The sequence below is a fragment of the Oculina patagonica genome, chromosome 4, assembly GCF_052425735.1.
Source record: "Oculina patagonica isolate OP01 chromosome 4, crgOcupat, whole genome shotgun sequence".
NCBI classification, from domain to species: domain Eukaryota; kingdom Metazoa; phylum Cnidaria; class Anthozoa; order Scleractinia; family Oculinidae; genus Oculina; species Oculina patagonica.
The window spans coordinates 40,969,737-40,983,828 of record NC_135761.1 but is presented as its reverse complement, the minus strand read 5'-3'; the positions used below and the strand labels follow the sequence as shown (position 1 = coordinate 40,983,828).

The window sequence follows — 14,092 nt, the reverse complement described above, 5'->3', positions numbered from 1 at the left end:
AAGTGTGTTTTGGCCGTTAGCTTTATTTTTTGATACAGTTTGTAAGGACTGCGAGGCACTAAAACTGCCATACAGGAAATTGAAGAACGAGTCCAAAGTAGTCCCTTTGTGTTTTACAGCGACGAACACAAAGATGATGTTCTATCTTCTATCTTCTTCCACATCCTGAGATCTTGCCATCAAGAAAAGGCAAAACAAGATATGCTACAGAGCCTGGATACAACAGAGGCTATCGTAGTCCTAGACTGGGCCACAAAATTTCAACAAATGAAGTTTAGAGAGAAACAATCTGAGAGAAACAACATGGCTTAAGTTGCCACATCAGTGGTCTTGCTTTTAGAGAAGAAAAACACCAAAAGCTTGAAGAACTTTTCGAAAAACATTTCAAGGCTTTCCCAGGGCATGAAGCTGCCGCCGTTTCTCCATTGTCTTTCTAGACTCTTATTCAATAAGCGTTGAGTGTGCGTTCTTGGAATTTCTCAATCCTTTCGATCCCTTCAATTTAGTTTTAAGCTCTTGAAGATGACCAGAGGCCTTTTTAAACGTTTTAAGCCGTTGATAGCACTCTTTGCAATTAAACTGACAACTCGCTGGTCACTGAATAGCAGATCACATTCACATGCAGACATGAACAAATCAGAATAATCGCCGGAAAATCGAAATGGTTCTCAACCCATTTGTATTTAAGCTCGAAATTTGAAATGTATTGCTAACAATCAGAAGTTGCACTGTACATGAAGTCACGCATTGATCTAGAAAAGTTCGAACTCACACCCTGGTACCGCCAAACCGCCAGATGTAATTTGCTGAATTTGTAACTCAAAATAAACGTGCTGAGAATGTTCATTTGAGGCTTATTTTTTACTGTAAAGTGTAAAAAAGAATTTCGCTCGGCTATTTGGGAGACTAAAAATACTATTTGATGGGGGATAAGACCCAAAATCGAACTTTTCTAGATCAATGCCAACAATGCGTGCAATAACAATCGCAACATGAAAGGTCAAGTGTCATGTTTTTAAGCCACACTCGATTTTTTCCGTTTTATTTTATTACCCAGGCTAGCTTTTCGATAAAAGCTAAGATGAAGTGATACTTGTATTTAGAAAAATAGTGTTAACAGACTAAGCCATATACCAGATTGACTTTTTGCCTCACGAAGTTGACCTAAATTTAGGCGTGATGCAACATGGTCAAAGGGTATAATTTTGAAAATTTGACAAAAATTCAGATTTAAATTTTATTCGGATATGACAGCTGATAAGTACAGTCAAATCTCACTCAAATCCCACTTATTGGGTAATTGTCTAGTAATTTGGCATTGATGAAAGTCAGTATAGTCTGGTAGAATAACCGAGTTTGTACTGAAAACTCTTCTTAAATTATTATATGCTGAACAAAATATTTAAAGTGCCACGCAGAAATATTGAGAGTTATGTAATATATTGTACAAACAGATGATTATGGAAGTTTCTTTGTGGAGTTGGCAAAATAATTTGCTTTTCAATTTTATTTGTATGGTCTGTTGCTTGCTACAGGTAGCGAAAAATGAAAAATCAACGATTACCTTATTTGACATTGTCAAAAGTAGAAAAAGAGCTTCCACGGTATGTTCTGGTGACTGAAAGCTTGTTTCAAGAACTCATACACATACATGTACAATGTATATTGGGTTGCTTACACACTTGTACTTACAATTTTCTGAAAGAAAAAGTTGACGACATTCTTTTGGATTTTAGAGGACGTATTTAAGCAATGCTGGCAAGTTTAGCAGAATTTGATTCATAACATCTTCCAATCAATCAACTATTTCAAGAGTTGGAATATTCCCCAACAACTCAATCTATTGTTGGCTTTGTCTAACCGAAGCACCTCAAATACAAAAGAGGTAAGGGAGCTCTGTAATACATTGGAGGAGGATATCTTGGCATTTCTACAGACACATCAGTTTGTCACACAAGCTAGAGAAGTCAGAGTAGGAAAGTAAAAACCAAAGCAAGGAATGTGCAATTCGACATATTCGTAAGGTAGATGTTCAAGATCTCTCTTTAATTGCTGAATTGGATGTGCGTCCAATGTGTGCGTCCTCTAAAGATCAGTTGCAACAATTTGTATCAGATCTCCGCCTCAACAAGATTTGTCAAGCAGAGGATGGAGAAAAATTCGTTCAATTTCAAACATTGCAGGTCACTTAAAGGCGAAAATTACGGGTGTAACATGTTACTGTTGCCATTGAAGCCACTGACATCAAGAAACTGACTGCCGTTGCTAGCCTCTTTAAGTAACAAATTGTGATCAGTATAAGGTTTTCATGCGCAACTAGGATTTTTTCAGTTTAAAATTAAAGGTGAATTTTAAAATTCTTGATAAAAACATTTTTTTAAGGAATTAATAGGAAAAGAGGATTGGAATGGAACAAATTTGCTTGCCATAAAAATAGTGTTGTATTTCATTTACAAATGAAAAAATAGAAATGGCGTTTCGTATGACATCAGGATTGTCTTTATGGGTGTACCAAAATAATGTTGTTGTTTTTTTTGTCAAATTCTCAATGTATTGTCAATGTAGGTACGTGTTGACACCCACATTGAAATAGTAAGACAGTGAGTCGCTAATTTTTGGTGGTGGTGGCTTACCTTTGACCAGCAGGGATTTGGTACAAATTATTATGAGCTTTAGCTTATTCAGCATTTTCCTGCTGAATGGGTAATTTGTAATTGTATTGTAGTAAGTTACTCTATAGTTATTGTCAAACAGTATTTACAGAAAAAAGTGTCTTCCACATAGTTAATTGTTGAATGGAAATCTGTTTGTAATTTCAAAGTTACGGATATTGGATGTATATGTATTTGACAATTATCAACCAATTTAAATGAAGCTTTGACAAATAAGTCTCAAGGACAAAACTGATGTAAAGAAATGCAATCGTTGATGTTTAGAGATTCTTGATACAGGAAGAGACTGACAAATAATGAACAACTTAATCAGGTTTTTCATTCTGAATGTGGAAAGAAGATGCATCCTTAGGTTTTCTAAGTTGGGCTTCTTTTATACATGGAGTTGTTTGAATGAGAAGAATTTGTTCAACACAATAGACTGGTTTGCTGGGAAACTCAAAGATGTCTCTTTCAAACGCGTACACCAACAGTGTATCTCACATGAGATAGCATTGTGCCTGCACAAACTCAGTGTGTTGCCGCTTTTCAAAGCAAACGGACGTTTATACTTAGTTCTAAGCAATAACTTGATGTAAAGCGCCAGAATGCCTGACAACGATACAGATAATACTTCCGTCCACAAGAAGAACACAACTGGAAACAAAAGGAAAGCTAGCGATGGCTCAAGGGCTAAAGGTTCGCCTGAACACATTGAAGGTAATGTCGTCATGGAAAATGGCGCCATAATTGGTGCGTCTCCTTTACAAGGCGAAGGTTCTTCGCCTGCCCTTTTAATTGCCATGTAAGAAGGGTTTAACCAATGTCTGGAACTGTGGCCAATGACATTGCAGAGGTTTTTAAGTCCTTTAAAGCCAATCTAGAAATTTCCTATGACAAAGGCCAAGAGGAAGATCTCCTCCATTCAGACCACAAGGGCAAGCCCCCCGGGAAGAGGAAGCACAAAGATGCGAATGACAACAGACAGAAAAACATGGATGTGTACGTGTCTGTTGGACAAGGGGAAAATTAAAGAGCTGAGTAGCTTGAAACAAGATCTACAGCAGGAGGAAACGGGTCCAAAAGTGGGCACAGAACTGGCAAGCATTATTGATGTACTATTTCAAAAACGAGTGCGAGTGTTTCATCACGATTTCCAAACACGAGAAAACAGATGAAAGCACGAGGCCGCTTCGGCCGAGTGCTTTCATCTGTTTTCGAGTGTTTGGAAATCGTGATGAAACACGATGCACGAGTTTTTGAAATGACTTCTCTAAAGAAACAATACAAAATTATGCAGTGTCGTATTTTTTCCCATTTTTCTTTAAAATGCCTTGTATGTGTGATTTGTTGTATTCAGTCGGCATTCATTGTATTTGTGAGCTTTTGTTTTTAATTATCCAATAGTTTCGCGTTGCACCAAATTTGTATTCTAAAAGCGTTGTGAACTTGAAGGGATTTACATATTGTTTTTGCCATGGCCGAAGGAAGGTTTCGCTCCCCGAAAACAATCGAGGAAGAAGAACTTTGCGTAGAGAGAGCAGTACCGAAGTCTACCAGATATAAAAATAAGTGGGCAATAGGGATTTTTGAGGATTGGCAACGAGTGCGAAGTGTCAATGTTCCAATACTCGAGGTTGGTGGAGTTTTTAAAGAGTATGAATTGCACAAAGTTCAGCCGCTTACGTTAAGCCGCTAAGCCGTTAAGCCGTTAAGTTCAGCCGCTTACGCCGCTTAAGTTTCTCAGAATGTGGATATGGATACTATGCCAGTCTGTTTTGGCGACTTTAAGAAATGTACTGTAAACTTTAATTTCAAATGACTTAGGCTTGTCAGTAATGTAATTTGAAATGTTTTTCCTGGTCATTGTTTATTAAAAATTAATGATTCATGTAAAGCTGTGTTTGAGTAATATATGAATATGCAGATTAAGAACAATTTTTTCACTAGTGATGAAAACGTGATGAAACACTAGTGATTTTCAACTGGTGTTTCATTGAGTTTCCAACTCATCCACCTGACCCGAATGGGGCGCTCTGGTTGGCTTATAACGTCATGAATTATTAATGAGTTTGAGAAGCACTGATAAAAGATGGGCTGCCTGAGGAAAAACTTCAAGATGAACAAATATCATCGCCCTGAAAATTGTGAAAGCCTGACGAAAGTATGTGTAAATCAGGCAGTGTGGGATAACTTGATCCCATCTGTGTACGCTCACAGGAGGTTCGAATCCAAAAGGTGCAAACGTCTTTATTTAAAGGTATGTGTGCCATGACTGGTATGATCAATAAACTTGTGGAACAAATACCTACGTTTCCAGTTGTCAATGAGTTGCTTTAAGAGGCTACTGATGCCTTTGCTCTGTTTGCTAATGCTAATACTGAGCTTAATCACAGGTGTAGACAGTTGCTAAAGCCTGACCTGCATAATGACTATAAAGTTTTATTTTCCTCATCCCTTGCCATCAAAGATCAACTGTTTGGGGATGATTTGCAAAAGCAGGTTAAAGATTTGACATTGGTCAATCGTGTTGGTAAAAAGGTCACAACAAATAGTGGGTCATCCTCCAGGTCCCATTTTGATTCTAGAAATTCTAAAAACTGCATGCCGCACTCTTTGAGTCGTGGATGAGGATACCCTTAAGGCCAAAGGCCTTTTTTAGGCTGGCGATACGACCGGCAAACAAACCCCACGAGCCAAAGGTGGGCAAAGCAAGGGAAGTCAAAGTAGACAATAAGAGTCGGAATCATGTTTCTAATATTGATGTTGAGGTGAGCAAAACTCTACATGTTTCTAATGACTGTATTGCTGGCCGGGGGGGGGGGGGGGTATTTTTGGGTCCTGCGCTTTGCCTGCATTTGATCATCCCCATCATTTACAAGCTGGGGTTCCCCCCTGCGATTGCAAGCAAGGCAGTTGCAAATCGAAAGAGAAGGTAAACTGATACATGGACGGCACTGCAGGACTGCTTACAGCAGCATGACCTTGCGGGATTATTGTTAAGGCACAGGAGATGTATACTTGTGAATCATGCACACAAGTAAACGCGTTTTTGTTGTTAACATTCTGTAGGACAACAGACCACTCAATGAGACTGAAATATGTGGGTTATGATAGCGTGTGATTTTCATCCCTTCTTGTGCAATATTAGTAAGAAGGGAAATGTCGGTGCAAAAATTGTGTTACATCATATGAAGTTTTTGGTGGATATCTTTCATGTGATGAAGCACCAAAAGCAGTGCCTGTATGCCTCCAAACAATCCACAGTGTCGCTATCATCCTCAGCTGGAAACATTAAAAAAAATCAGAGGAACAAACAATGAATACACAGAACAGAGCAATCGCTCTTTTAACAGATTTAAACACATGTTCAAACGAATGGCTCAATTTAAGTTTAAAGCATTCATGCGGTTTGTGATCGAAACAAATGATGAACTTATAGAGGAACGCTTAAAAGGCAAAGAAAAAATGAAATTATCTTTAAAGCAAAAGTACAAGAGGCACTTACTTCAAAGCGTATTGTAGGTTATCATGTTGTAAAATAAAAGTTTTAGTTCACTTCATACTGCGTTAATTCGTAGAAAAATTAGAAGAATCGTCAAATCAGAAAAAGTGATAGAGTCGGAGGACAACAGAAAAAATTGGAGAATCGCGTAGAACTAGGAGAATAGGAAAAATCCGAGAATAGCAATCAGAAGAATAGTTTAATCAGAAAAATCGGAAAAATTAGAGAATCATGTAGAATCAGAGAATAACAAATGGTATAATCCTACAGTTGAATACTAATAGGAAAATTGCGTACAACTCGGAGAATAGGAATTGTCGGAGAATGGGAAGAATGTTAGGTTACAATTCATATTTTACTATTCTCTGATTTAGCCATAATCGCACTCTTCTGACATTTTGGTGGAAAAACAAAAAAAATTATTTTTTAATGTCGGGTATGTAGTTTTTGAAATATTGTGTCCCTGAGATACACAAAGCTCGTACAATTAGTGCAAAAACAAAACACTGTAAAATCTTGCTTGGTATTTCCGACCAGAGATCAAAATGCTGAAGTACTCTTGGGAGCTAGGTTTTAATAATCATTTTTGTGGGTATTGAATGTATTGATTATTCATTAATTTTTGACACTGCTGGGAAAAAGATCCACTGCTAATAGCATGTACAAGGGGCACATACTTAAAAGATGTGCTCATTAGAAAATGCTTGTCAAAAATGGGGTATTTCTTTACAGTTTCAAGAAAGATCAGGTATTTTCTGCCTTCTTAAATTTTCTAGAAGACAACCGTAACCAGCGACCAAGTGTAAAAATTGGCTTGTGTAATATCAATATTGCTGACCAATATAATTTGGAGACAGCCGTCCATTCTTTGGGAAAGAACTTTGGCTTGCTAAGTCGAAACCCTTTAGAAAGGTCATTCAATGCTCATGATGCACTAGAAGATTCTAAAGTGCTTGAAGAGATTATGTTAGATAACAAGTTAAAAAAGTTTTCTATGGCAACCAACAAGGCAGTGCTGACTGATCATATTTCAGATGCTTTTTAAGGATTTCAAGAATAACAATGGAATTCGTCAACAATCAATCTCATTCCAAGGGACACATCTTAACTCAGTATTGTCAAACTGCATGGTGGACAAAATCACTCTCTGTGCTTCGGGATCGTTCAGTTACAGTGGTAACTTTAAGAAGAACAAAAAACATAGTTAGGGTTAGGTCTGGCTTTGTGTTACACTCCCGACAATTTAATATTGATGCGAAAATAATTGGTTATCTTTATTCAGGTTTATGATTCAGTGTTATGTTTGTGGAACATGGTACTATGGCTCCAGTGTGAGCATTACCTATAAGATGCAAATGCCATGGATGAATTTTATTGAGCTTAACTTAATTTTGACAACTGAAGAAGAAGCAAATGCAATGGCTGGATATTATTATTTTTTTTTATTTGTCCACTATATTACATTGGTTTCATTTTACAGACAAATTTCTGCTGATATAAAACATACAATGGCAGGAGCTCTAACCACTGAGCGATGGTAGACTCGTGGTGAGCGAGGTTAACAGCAAGTTCAGCCGCAATTTAACGTTCCAGAACCGTCTCTTCAAAATCTGCAAGCGCAACATCAATGGCCACGACAATCACAACCACTTGGAGGGCTGAAACAACAACCGCAGTCATTTATGCAAGTACTTCAGCAGCCACAATTCCAACAGCAACCACAACCGCAGCAACAGCAGCCAATAACGCAGCAACAGCAGCCAATAGCGCAGCAACAGCAGCCAATAACACAGCAACAGCAGCCTATAATGCAGCCACAGCAACATCAACAACTGCTGCAACAACAACACTTTCAAGTTCAACTGCAGCAGGCAATGCAAACACAACAGCTGAAGCACCAACAACCACAGCAATTACAGTTTCCACAACAGAATCAATATCAAAATCAGTTGCAACAACGACAATACCTGCACTATCAAGTGCCTCAGCCAGTTTAAACACAACAACAAAGGTAGCATCTACAACAGCTTTGCAGCAGAACAATTTCCAGCAAATTCCAAGCGTGAGGCAGGCAGGGCAAAGATCACTAGATGTCCTACGAGAGGCACGTACTTCATTTTCAGACAAATTGTCTCGCAATTTTCAAAGGGCGCAAAGTGGCCGAACATCGAACCAAAGATGGTCAAGAAGCAGCGACCAAGCCACCCAAATGATCATCATCTGCCTTTTACCAGGAAGTGAGTCTGTGCCAAATCATGCACAGCTTATTTCAATGGCAAACTCTGGGTCAGGGTTTGGCTACCCCCTTGGATCAAATTCGTCTGGTGCCATCAACATCCCCAGCACTTTTTCATCGCAGGATGAATTACTGCAGCACCTTAGTGGTTACTTTACTTCCTTGAGAAATAACGTCCGTTGTTTTTTTACAAGCGCACACAAGGACTGGGTATTCGTGAAATTTATTTTCCAAATTTTCGTGAACTACGGCAAGCAGTTGGGAGAGGGGCACTTGTCATCGTGCCAGAGTCTCAACCGGGCCCCTGTCATGGGTACACAAACGCATTTTTCCCAAATACCTTTCAAAATCAGCCACACAGTCAACCACCTATACAACCCAACTTATCAAATACCTTCTCCTCAGCTACCAATCAAACAAATCCACATCAAGTCTCTACTTTTTGCAATCTGCGTCACTAATAACTCATCCTTTGACTCCATTCTCTCAACCACAACTGTTTAATTCATTAACACCTGGCTCACACTCAACAACAAGCAGATCGTTTGCCGCAGTATCAGTACTTCCTTCTGCAAATGGTTCTGTTGTGCCTACACAACATTCTTCTGGAAAAGCACCCAAACTACAGGAATCATTGGCCAAAACAACACATTCTTATATCCATTGCTGCCAGTGCCAGGTCTTAATTCCCTGCAACATCAACAACTGCAGTAACAGCCACACTCTCAAATGCAGCACCAAGGACAATCACATGCATCTACAGACTTGCAATTCCAACAGCCACCACAACAATCCCTGCACCAGCAACATCAACAACTGCAACAACAACAACACTTTCAAGTTAAACTGCAGCAGCCAATGCAAGCAAAACAGCTGAAGCACCAACAACCACAGCAATTACATTTTCCACAACAGAATCAACAACAATACCCACACTATCAAGTGCCTCAGCCAGTTCAAACACAACAACAAATGCAGCATCCACAACAGCCTTTGCAGCAGAACAATTTCCAGGAAATTCCAAGCATGAGGCAGGCAAGGCAAAGATTACTAGATGTCCTACGGGAGGCACGCACTTCATTTTCAGAGGAATTGTCTCGCAAGAAGCCTTATTAAGGTTTGTTAATGGAGTAGATTGAGACATGCTAGAGTGGAAAAGGGGGTTAATGTCAAAAATTATTTCCGATGGTATAAAATTAGGGGTTATATATGTCATCCAAATTTAGGTAGGCGTGAAAAAGGTAATTAATAGGTATTATATTACATGTAAGTCTCTCAGGGATTCAAAACTACATGCATCTGGTAATAGTTTTTTTAGATAGCTTGGTTGGTATAACGACGAACATGAACGGCAGTTGAAGTCTGGTTTTTATTAAAGGGTGGGTTCTGTTGATATGATTGGAGGTGACTAAGCGTTGCAAGGCAAAAATTGCTACGATTATACAAGAACATAAGGGTGTAATAAGTGAATTAGAGAGAAAATTGTTTAAGGGGATAGGTGGGGAGGGTGCGATATTGCCTAGTTTGAATTTGATGCCTAAAGTTCACAAGTTATCGCATCCTGCATGTCCAGATAACAAGGTAGAGTTAAGGGAAAGGCCTATAGTAACTGGATATGGGTGGTGCACTGTAAGGGGTAAATTATTGCAAAAAAAATGTCATTGCAAATGCAAAATCATGCATGTTTGTATTTTCACATTCTGGTTTTTATGGTGTTTACCACTCTGGATGAAACAGACAACTTTTGGGGTTTGGGTTTTAAAACATGCATGATTTGTATAGTGTTTTTTTTTGGTGTTTGCCATACTGGTTAAAACATGAAAAACATCATGTGTTTTACCTCAAAAACGTGAATTTGCGTAACTTTCAATGAGACGCCTTTACGTAGTAGATAACATGTTTTAAAGTGCGTTTCTTTGGGAAAAAATCCAAATCCAGATTCCTGATCCAAAAACGGATTTTGCGTTTCTTTACCCATATCCGAAAATGGATTAATCTCAGATCAATGATCTGAAGAATCCACACTCGGAGTAGATCATATCTGAATCCAGATTTTTAGGATTCATGATCCGAAAATGTACCTTGGCCCAGCGGTCTTTGCTGTGAAAATACAGGTTTGCTCTTTGTAAACATTGTCATACAATAAGTTTTCAGGCGGTTATTTCGATCAAAATACAAACATATTTCACGATAAAAGGAAACGGTTGCTTGATAGGTATGAAGTGTCATTTTAAACTGGATACAGGTTTTCTATAACAGCCACCGTGTGCCTACGGATGTTGTATCCTTTTGAAATTGTCATGAGTGAAGTTTGCATTGAACATTTCGCAAACATTCTTCGCTCTCTGATGCTTTCTCGCCACACTGTGCTTGAGGCTAAAGAAGAACTATTTGGATGAGTTATTTTTGTAAAAGATTTTGTATGCTGAAATTATTTTATCTAGGATACATTCAACGAAAAATAAATTTGTGCTGATATTTTATGTTCTGTGCGAAATGTGCATGTTTACGGGGTTGTCTGTTGTCATGGCAAAAAATCCATTTTCGAATTCTTCCTTTCTTTGGGAGCAAAGTATCCATGTGATCTGAGAACAATGATCCAATTTTGGATTACATTTTTAGCTAGTTACATATTTTAACTCTTCCAAAACTGAATTTCTGTATTTAACATAATTTGTAGTGTAGTGTTTATACTACACTCATGTATTGACTTGAGAAGGGAAAGCAAATGCTACGCTAGGTGTAAGATAATGTGCGGTCAAGTGGAACACGCACATAGACATGAATATGCAAATTAGATGGGAACAGGCTTGTTATTATCCATTTTAAGTCTTGTAGTTGAAATAATGTACAAGTTATCTTCCTCTAACCATGTGGACTCCATTCGCATCACACAGATGTAATGGTTTTGTAAATATGGGAAAATTTTAAAACCATTTTAATCGACAAAGTTTGAAAATTCCCACCTTTGTTGAATACAACTGACCCAAATTATAAAAATGCTATTGTAAAAGAAAACAACTGGCGTAAGATAACCGAGGTCATTAATCGAGAAGTCGGGAAGGCATACTCAGATAATTCTAAATATATAACTTTTTATTTTTTTCCAAGAGGGCACGGTAACGAATCCTGCAATCTGATTGGTTCTTAGCGCGGGCAAGATTCTCCTATCTCTGCCCACTTCCACGGGCCACGGTAACGCTTTCGTGAGTTTAATTTCGCGGCGAGACGAACTAGTCCATGACAGATTTGCTCTCCAAAATCGATGTTGTTGCTCACCAACCGTTGTTTAATTTGTATGGGAAAATTAGCAGTGGAATTAAAGGCCTTGAAGTTCTCCAAAAGGCGAGTATTCATGATCTTTATTGACAAAATGAAGTTATAGTTTTATGATCGTGGTTTGTCGATCGATGTTTGTGCATTCGCACTGATTTTCACGCCATTGCGGTTAACTGCAAGTCGGCGGGTATACAGACTCGATTTATCTGTTCAAACACCTTGCTTTTCTGCTACTTTTCTCCAAAAACGGATACTGCTTATCGCCATTCAAGAAAATGAGAGGCTTTTTTAATAACGGTCAAAATTAATTCTCGCAATATTGTGCCGTGTGTAGGCGACCAAACTACACATTTCAGCTTCATTCAGTTTCACTTTCGCAAACTTTTTATCAAAACAGTATACTGTGGGAATAAACACAGAGGTTTTTGACTCGTTAAATACAAATGTAAATAGCTGGAAAATATGTGTTGTAAGTGCTTTTCAGTCCGAAAAGTAAGTTTAATTAACTGAAAGAACTCACAAGCCGAAATGGAGTTCAAAGTGTTTCGCAACTCGCTGATTTTTTATGCTCTGTTTTGGTTCTACATTGTGCTTTTTATTATTTCAGATGCTTTTTTCTTGCTTCTGATGAACTTTTCCTTGAGTACTGTTCATTTTAGCGAATTTAATTTGTTTGGCAGTAAGCTCTTTAATATAGCAGTGAATCAGTATAGAAAACGAATCATTCTTCACTCTTGCCGTAGACTCACTAGGATGCGCGCGGATAATACAAACACATTTTGCAAGAAAATCTTTGAAGGTTTTTTTTAATCAAACACATTAAAGGTAGGAAAAAAATAAATAAGTTATTTACCGGCTTAGGGTCAGTCCGTATAGTGAAAAACTGTGACCTCGGCCTTGAAAATGCTGCCCTCGGCCTGCGGCCTCGGGCAGCATTTTCAGACCTTGGTCACAGTTTTTCACTATACGGACCTCCCAGCCGGCAAATAACATATATATATCAATTTAACAATCCTCTTTAAATGTTGATAATTCTTAGTGCCTTTATATGTTTATATATTTATTTTGTGCTTAGACTTGGCCACATGAATACTATATAAATGATAAAAAATTTTCCACAGAAATGACAGATGCTTTGTGCGATATTACTATCTTGCAGTCAGCTGATGTAAGCTTACATGTAGGTGACTTGCACATGTTTGTACAAGAAACGTAAAAAGAAAGAAACTAAGAAACTTCAATGTAATTGGATTTTTCTTTTTTCCGAAATCTGAACAGCAAGAAACAGCACAAGAAGTATCAAGGTATTAAGTTCTTTTTACCATTTCAAGTAGATCTGCTTTATGAGCATAAAAATTAATAATGCAAGATGGTAGAGAAAGCATGGGGAGACATCAACAAGTACGTTCGTTGCTCTTACATTGTGAATGTTACTTTTTGGCCCTGAGCAACATGGTCTAAGTAACGGTTAAGCCAAGTAGGTGTCATCATGGGCATCCGATAGACGTCCACTCTTTTAGTCAGGCAAAGTGAACCTAACTTTTAAAGGAAGGAGTCATTATTTGTTGATTTCTTTATTAAGTTTTCTTCTCACTTACATTGCTTTGAATGCTATGCCAGAGAGGCAAAGTATGTCACTAGTATGATTGACGAGGTGCTTGAAACGGGTCAGTTCCAGATCAAAGCATGGCACACAGCAACAGCAAGGAAGTCGACCAGACCAGTGATAAACGTTTCACAGATTTGCTTGGTCACAGATGGAACAAGCAAGAAGACTCACTTTATCTAAAGGAAGATTCAGTTGTAAGACAGAATTAAGATTTTACAAAGAGAACCTGCCCTGCCCTATTAGCCCAGGTGTGCGACCCTATTGGCCTTTTTGCACCTGTGACGGTTAAGTTCCGAATTAACCTGCAAGAGCTATGGAGGTGCTGGATTCTGTTGGGACAACATCCTCCCAGCGGTGACACAGCAAAAATGGAAGGAGAATGAAGGAGCCATAAATCGACTTCTCACCTTCAAATTTGACCGCAAACTAAAGCCAAAAAAAGCAGTTGGTCCGCCTCAAGTGCCGGTACATGGCTTTGGGGATGGAGGAAAACTGGGGTACAAGTGCAGCCATTTTCCTCTACTGGAAGTTCCACCATGAAAGTCTCGGTGATTGTGAAACCGTTTGTTGCCCCCCGCTGAAACAAAAAACAATATCTCGACTTGAACTCTTGGGGTGCATAGCACTTACAAGGCACTGGCCTTTGTTAATTTCAAGGATTATGACAGGACCTTCTGGCTAGACTTTTGAACTGTCCTATCATTGATCAAGACGCCACCTCAAGAATTCAGACCATTTGTATCGGTTTGAGCTCTCACCAGAGGAATTGCAGCTGAGGACCTCGAAAGCTGGATGTCAGGGCCGGCATTTCT

At 38.6% G+C, this 14,092-nt stretch overlaps 1 pseudogene; it reads left to right on the top strand.

Annotated features, from left to right (window-relative positions):
- The first annotated feature begins 3,619 nt into the window (after positions 1-3,619).
- Positions 3,620-5,361, top strand: LOC144648462 (uncharacterized; annotated as a pseudogene).
- Positions 5,362-14,092: the final 8,731 nt, after the last annotated feature.